Below are 8,473 nucleotides of genomic sequence, written 5' to 3' on the forward strand. Positions count from 1 at the left end.
ACACATTGAAATAAAATATCATTTTATGAGAGAATTAGTGCAAGAAGAAGAGGTGAGATTAGAATATGTGAATACAAAGGAACAAATTGCAGACATATTCACCAAGCCATTACCTAAGGATGCATTTTTGTATCTAAGAGGTAATCTAGGGGAATGATTTGTATTTAAGAGGTAATCTAGGGGTCATTCCCCTATCTGAAGCTCACTAAGAAGATTTTAGTGGTGCATTAATTGAGCATTTGAAGATCAATCAAGTTGATGCAATTTTGTCAGAGTAGATTGCATATGAATCAATATATCAAGTGCATGGAAAATACATTGATTGTTGCCTTTGGCATGAGATTTCAAAGAGGGAGAGTTTGATGTCATATTAGATTAGAAATTTTGTATTAGTAAAGAAGGGGAGTTTTCTGTCAGAGGGAGAAATTGCAGTCAAAGAAATCAAAGAATCATTCTAGAGGAAGAGTTTCATGTTAGAGGGAGTTCTCATGGATAAGAATCAGAATGAAACTAAGGATATTATCCTTACTTCTCTTTTACTCTAAAATTTCATTGTACTATGACAAGTTGTGTTGCAATTAATGCCAAAGAGGGAGATTGTTGAAAACAATTATGCAACTATATGTTATCTTTGATGTTACACAAAATGTCAAGCCTTACCAAGAAAGTTAGTGATTTCCAAGTTCACTCAGGCATTGAAGATAGTTTCCTATGTATGAAGCATTATGTGTGGATGGAAACCTAAAACCCAAGCATAAACACCTAATAACAAAGGGTTTAACCCACATTCTACATATGCTAGGGATTTCCAAATTAAGTGGATTAGGTTTATCCTAAGCCATGTTTATGACATGTAATTTTGGATTGACCAACCCATCCAGATCACAAAGAAAATTATTCATAGTTGTATCGGGTTTCCCATGCTTGAAAAACCTAAAACAACAAAAACCCTAAACAACAAAAACTCTAGGTGGGGTTGAGTTGGAAAAGAAGACTCTTGCCAAGTGGGATGAAAGGGGAATGAAGCTTGATAGTGTCATAGACATGGAGATCAATTTTGAATTCATGTGATTGCTCACAAGATATATAGTTCCAGCTAACTGCACAATGTCCCATGTGAAGCTATGGACTTAGCATTCAAGGTGGTCAAGAACAATCTATCCTTTGACCTCGTCGAGTTGTAGTTGAGCTAGGTAACCAAGAACATGGAGAGCATCCGAGCATCCAAGACTAATCTGTATAAGTTTGGATCACTTCTTATATATTTATTCTTTTATGTTCAAATTTTTTTCCCTTCAAAAGGTACTGTAGTATAGAAGAAAGAAAGACCTATTCTATATCAAATCAATGAGTTTATAGCAGAAACATGAGACAATTTTGAGGGCATCATGGATGGACATTTTGAGACTTTCAAGGAAAGGATGCAAAGTAGGTTTAGAATACATAAGTAGCTAGTGGATGGGTATGAACAAGACATATGCTTCCTTGTGGATTATGACAAGGTACATATATAGATAGTTAGACCTAGAGTTGCATGAGTAAAACCTCTTGGTTATGAGGTAAACATTAATGATAGTAAGGATATCATAGAGGCTCTTGTCAATGAACTTGTGGACCTAAAGCACCATATTTTGGAATATATGAAGAGGCAAAAACTAGGATTTCAAGTGAAATCAAGATTCATCAAACCCTAAAGAGAGGAAGGAAGAAGGTTGAAAAGATTCAGAAGGAAAATGTGAAATATGGTTCCCCTCTTCTACTCACATAAGGAGAGGGTGAGATTGTAATTCATTCGTAGTGCTACTTCTTTTCTTCTTTGTAAAGATTTAGAGAGATACTCCTTCATTTTCTTGAACTGTTCCATGGCCAATTACAGATCCAATTTTTCATTTTCAATAGATTTCTCCAATCTATGCACTTCCATCGCCTCTAATCTTTTCTCAAGTTGCTAAACTTTTGATGTGAGAACCAAAATCTTTGATACCAATTGTTGGAAATGTATGGTGGGCTAGGTGACTAAGAGGGCAAGAGGGAGGGGGGTGAATTAGGAACCAATAAAACTTTAACTTCAATTCACCAATTAATCCTCATTAAGCTAATTTGATCTAATTGCATGCATGAAAGACTAAAAACAATAAAACATTTAGAACAGTTGACACAATATTTGGTAACACAAAAACTTTTCAAAAAGAAATTAAAACTAGGGTGGGGATGATACCCAAAAGCTTTAGTAATACAATATAAAGTTGGCCTATTAAGGCTTACAAATTATCACTTTTGGTGATCTACCCTATTAGGAACAATAAGGGCTATGAGTTCAACCTTGCAAAAGGATTTATACAATACAATGAAGTATGCACTCGGTTAGGAGATTTTGCATAAGATTGTGATGTCCACCTTGTTAGAGGATTTGACTAATATACCTATTTGGATGAACTAGTGGCTGATCTCTACTCTACAACTCAATTTTCTAATTAAGATTTCTTTGATGTAGAAATGATCACCTTGTTGTGATAGATGAGACTCTACTTTTCCTTGTATTTCTTGTAGCCTTTACTCTTCAATTTGTATTCATACTTGTTACACACTCTCATTTGGATATGACAAGATATCTTACATATATACCAATCCAAATAATTACCTTTTGAGGTCAGCTATAATACTAAATTCAACAATCTTCACCAAGTTGGCTCAGTGATGTAACTCAAGTTCTGAAGACCACTTAGGTGATATATTGACACTCAACAACACATTGAACTCGGGAAACTCTAGAACTTGGTTGAAATTGGTGCTTAGTCCACATTGATCACTCAAGAGTAGACATGAAATTTCTTAACAGTGATGACTTGACAAATACTTTAGAACTCGGTTGACATTGTAGAGCTCAGTTGACATTGAAGCTCGATCAGTACTACATTTTCTCTACTTGATTAACACAACTAGCTTGGTTTAAATTATCTTTATGTTTTTCTTGGTTAACACTTAATTTCTACTTGGTTGATATTGCAACAACTTAGTTTATACTGTGAGGCTCAGTTAACACTAAAATAGCTCAATTTACACTATGAAGCTCAGTAGAAATGTGACCAACCAAATGATCAAGTGTTTTGGCACTAATTGACAAATGATTTGACCATAAGGTCAACATATAGGCCATATTGGGTGACCAAGTTACATTGTTGTGTTATTTTCTTTTGTCTTCTATATTTTTTGCATTATCTTAATATTGTTAATTTCTCATATCTACCCAAACCCTAACAATTGGTGTTAGAGTGGTGTATTATGTTTTTACTAATTTGGCAAGAAATCTCATATTTGAGTAGGGGCAATGGAAGAAGAAGGTAGACTTAAGCTTGATAAGTTCAAAAACAAAAAAATTAGCTATAGAAGATGCAAATGATATATTATCTATATCTAAAGAATATGTATTTACCATTGGGTGGACAAGCAAAGAATTTGATGACTATGTCAAATGAGCAATAAGAAGTTCTTGATAGGAATGCACTAGGAGCAATACAATTGTATGTGACATTATCAATGGCTTTAAATACAACAAAATCAACAAGAACAATAGATCTAATGAAGTTGTTAGACAAACTATATGAGAAACTCTCGACCTCAAATAAGGAATTTGTCATGAAACAATCATTTATTACAAAGATGCTAGAAAGTGGGTTTGTTAGTGATCATTTGAATGCTTTTAATATGGTTTCTATTCAACTATTTAAAAAAATAAAATTGTAATTTTATGACGAGGTTAGGGATCTCTTGATTATATTCTCATTGCATGAAAGTTGGAATGGCTTGGTTATGGCTATAACTAACTCTATCTCTAGTTCAAACACTTTAAAGTTTGATGATGTTGTTGATGTTATCCTTTATGATGGAAAAAAATAAAGGAGACATTAGGTAATTCTTTGATTATTCATAATAGAGGACAATAGAGGGAGAAAGGAAACATCCCAAGTAATCATGGGAAATTGGGAAATTGTAGATCCAAATTTAGGGTAAATGTGGAGTGGACATTGTTAAAGGAAAGGAATCTGTATGTCTTGAAAGGGAAAACAAGGGGACAAACAATAAGAAAATAAAAAGGAAGACAATATAGAAGGTGGCATATTACAATATATTTTAAACTTTCTTTAGATAATATTATTGATTCTTTGGCGGAGCTTCTTTTCATGCCACATCCCATAGAAAACATTTTCTATACTATATTTAAGGTGATTTTGGACAAGTTTATTTAGGTGATGATGAACCATTCAAAGTTATTGGAAAGGGAAAATATACAAATAAAATCACCAATTGGTAATCAATAACTATTGAAAATTGATCAAAGATTAAGGCAAAATCCAAGTACTATACTTATGGTGTTAATGATTTTGATTATTGTTTATGGAATTTTGAGAAACATAAAATCATTAGGATTAGAGATTTCATATTCAATGAGAAGGTCATGCACATGGATATGATATAAGGAAAGTAGAAAGAAGAGGAGGAATAAATTTTTTTTATGGTACCTAGTGACATCTTAGTAAATATAATCCCAACATTGTCATCAATTTTGAACAACCATAACCACAACATGCTCCTCAAACTCTAGTAAGAAGATATTCCAAGATAAGTAGACCCACTAAATAATATTCTCCTTCATTATATTATATATTATTTATTGATTCTGGTGAACAAAATAATTATGCCAAAGTAATATAGTTTGAAACTAGGCAAAAGTGGGAGCAAAGAATGAATGATGAAATTTGTTCCTTAACATAGAATCAAATTTAGGGGTTAGTTGAATTTCTCGAAGATAAAAGAACATTTCCTAACTAATAGATTTATAGGTTAAAAGAAGAACATGGAGGAAAGAAGAGGTACAATGAAAGACTTGTGGTAAAATATTTTTTGCATTTAAAATATATTGATTATGATGGGATCTTTTCTTTTATTATTAAAATGACTCAACTAGAACTATACTAAGCCTTGCATCCACAAAAAATGTGCATTTGGACCAATTAGATGTTAGGGAAACTTTTCTCCATGGAGATTTGGAGGAAGAGATTTATATGGAGAAATCATGAGGATATGAGTTCAAAGGTAAATAAAATTTAGTATGCAAGTTGACAAGAGCTTGTATGGGATGAAATAAGCACCTGAACAATATTATCTAAAATTTGATAGTTTTATGGATCAATAAGGTTAAAACATATGTCATTTTGATGATTGTGTTTATTTCAATATATTGGATAATGATAGTTATATACACCTCAAAATTGTCAAAGAAAATAAAAGCCCTCGATTAATTAAGTTTAAGTCATTTGGATTAAAATAAATACAAGGATTAAAATAGAATTCTATAATGGCTTGCAATTGTTTTGCTCGTAACTCTTGAACTTTTTGTCTAACTTCTACATAGGAAATTAATAATGTTTACAAGTCTGAATTTCAGTAGAAAGAAACTATGCTCACTTTGTCAAAATAAATTATGTGTTGAAAACATCAAACCCATTTGAAGTCTTAAACCTAGGTGCAAAGGAGAATAGGGTGGTTTCTTCTCATCTCACAACGACTCCTTCTTTACCTTATGTAAAGAATCCCACCACCAATGATATGGGTAATTGGGATTCAGTACCAATGAATAGGCAAAAAGAGCTATGACTAAAGAGTTGGACACATTGCTACTTCAAGGGTTAATAAAATGGGGAGAACTCATTTGTGAATATTTCACATGTGTATTTTTACAAAATAAAATGTTGCAAAGAGGAATTCACTTATTTAAGAGAATCAAATTCACATGATGTTCCAGTTGAGGATTCATAAAAATACAGAACTTGGAGTGAGAACATGAATCCACAACCATCTTGCAATAAAAAAATTCAAAGTAAAATTAGGGAAAAGAATTGGACTTTAATCACCAATTATTAAAAAATATTTTGGATGCACTGTAAAAGGGTGCAAACTGACATATAAAAACCCCAATGCATGCTATGGGCTCCAATACATGGTTGGGAAAAAGTCACCCTAATTCTAACTCATTTCTAATAACATACACCTAGTCGACTAGATAGTTGAGCTTAAGATTTACTGGTAGGGCGGGAAGGATTTTAGAGGTTAATTTCATCCCACTAGGCATTGACAGAAGCTCAAAATGATGCGCTCAATATTAAGGGAGATCAAATGTAGAGAAATATAGAAAATTGACAAAAGCTAACCCAAAAGCCCTAATTCAAGCTATTACCATCTATCACAAACATCGACATCAAACAATATCAAAATTTCTCTAAAGGTGGACCTTCCTGAAAGAAGTATCAAACTAATATTGCCCATAACATAAAAGAGAAGTGTTAGGATTTTGTAACAATTAGAAAGAGATATAGTGGAAGAAGCTAATATAGCCATCTTGAAGCATAAAATAGTAACAAACACTATAGTAGACACCAATCCAAAAGAGCCTCAGGCATGTCCCAGTAACAAGTAAAACAATAGAGGAAATACAATAATTGTAAGAAATAAGTACTCAAAAGATTGATGGTTTGACTGCAAATCTCTAGGCCTCTTCGCATACTAGAATACTACAAAACCTAAAGAATCTAGTTTGATGGAATGGCTAAGCACATGTTGCAGTGACCACGTATCTCTTCCCTCTCAGATTGTCTAGTATTTTTACATTGTAAAAATAATAATATTAAGGATGCTTATTGTATGGACCTCTAGGTTTCCCTTAAAGGGTATAGTATAATTTTTTTAAATAGGCACCTAATTCACAAAAATGGATGTTAATAAAACAATATTTCCAACATGGATAATAATGAAAAGTTTCTCAGTAGATTTGATGCATAATTAGATAATTAATGAATAGGAAATTCTATAGCTCAATTCTTAGGATCTGAGTCTAATGCAAAAGCATCCTCGGTGTAAGGGAAATCTTGCATCTCCCAAAAATATTTCTATCTCCAGTTTTTCAATTTTTGTGTTTTTAGTAAGGGTTATTCTTGTATAGATTTGCTATTTGTGGGAGCTTTCTAATTTTAGTAAGTTGGTATTATGTGCTCGAATTGTTCTAATATCATATGTAGAGGTTCATCTTTGACATATAATCCTATCAAATGAGATTTATTGTCATATCATATGTATTGGTGCAGTCATTACAGATTTTCAGTATGAGTTTTGCCTATCCATACCTTGGGTCCAACAATGAAGGCCTAAATGGCTTTGAAATAAGATGAAACCTCGACTGATGGATGCTTGTGTGATGAGTTGTGATGAAGGGTGCTCCCCATAATACCATAAACCATAATAGAAAACAAAGAAACAACAAAAAATACAAGAACAAAATATAGACTTCTTATTTCCACTGCAAATGTAAAATTAAAAAATTCACAAGTACAATATGCTAACCCACATGGATGCCTTCATTATAATAATCTACAAGACAAGCTATGAACTATCACCCAAATTTGTTCTACACAATGTTTGGGCCTTTCTTAAATAAGAAATTTTATGCCGCTCAAGAAGGTTCTAGTCATTAAACTTAATACCTGGGGCCGACAGACCCTAACTTAATACCTAGGGCTGATAGACCCTAACAATACATATAGAGTCAGCCAAATACATCTTTGACAATTATTTTAGAAATTTTAGGTAGCCCAACTTTGGAAGGCCATAACTCTCAAACCATTGCTCTGATTGGGTATTATAATCACTTTTTGGAAATGCCAACTCTTGACCTATAGGCTTAGAACTATGAAAGCACCCTTCTACTGAGTTTTCAAACCTCATTTGGGCACTCTAAGGCCTCGAATGGTGAGCCTAAAGTTTTTTTGCAAATTTTTCCACAAAAAATCTGTAATAACTTCTTTGATAATTAAGCTTGAGTAATGAGATTTTTATGGTAGGCTTATAACTCTAAAATGAACCTTCATGTAGAAAATGAGAACATCCCAAGCCCATATGAAAAATTTACTTAAAATAGCAAGCTCCCATAAATAACAACCCCCTGCCTACTAGTCCTTATTAAAATAGAAAAGACTGAAAATAAATATTTTTGGGTGATGCAAGATTTCCCTTAACCCAAGATGCTCCTGTATCAAGTTGTTGTAGATCATTAATCAAGGATTTTGGAATTGAGTTATAATAGCCTCCAATGTCAACAGTTTGCTAGTTATGGTCTCTAGAAGTGCACCCATCCAAAAATATAATTTGTAAATTATCCTTAGTTGATCATATGTAATAAAGTGTAATGAAATATATAATATGAGATTGGTTGGCCGCAAGGGTTATGGTTTAATGTCTAGAACCTTCTCGGGTGGTAAGAAGTGCCTATATAAGGAAGGCTTATAGGTTGTCTAGGGTAGTTCTAGGTGATAGTCACAACTCTATCATGCAAACTATTACAAGGAAGGTGTCCATGTGGGTTCGCATATTTTAATTATGTAATTATGCATTTGTAGAAATAATAAAAAGCCCATATTTTGTT

The sequence above is a fragment of the Cupressus sempervirens genome, chromosome 9 (genome assembly GCF_028749045.1).
Source record: "Cupressus sempervirens isolate cs-2001-9-10 chromosome 9, ASM2874904v1, whole genome shotgun sequence".
Lineage (NCBI taxonomy): Eukaryota > Viridiplantae > Streptophyta > Pinopsida > Cupressales > Cupressaceae > Cupressus > Cupressus sempervirens.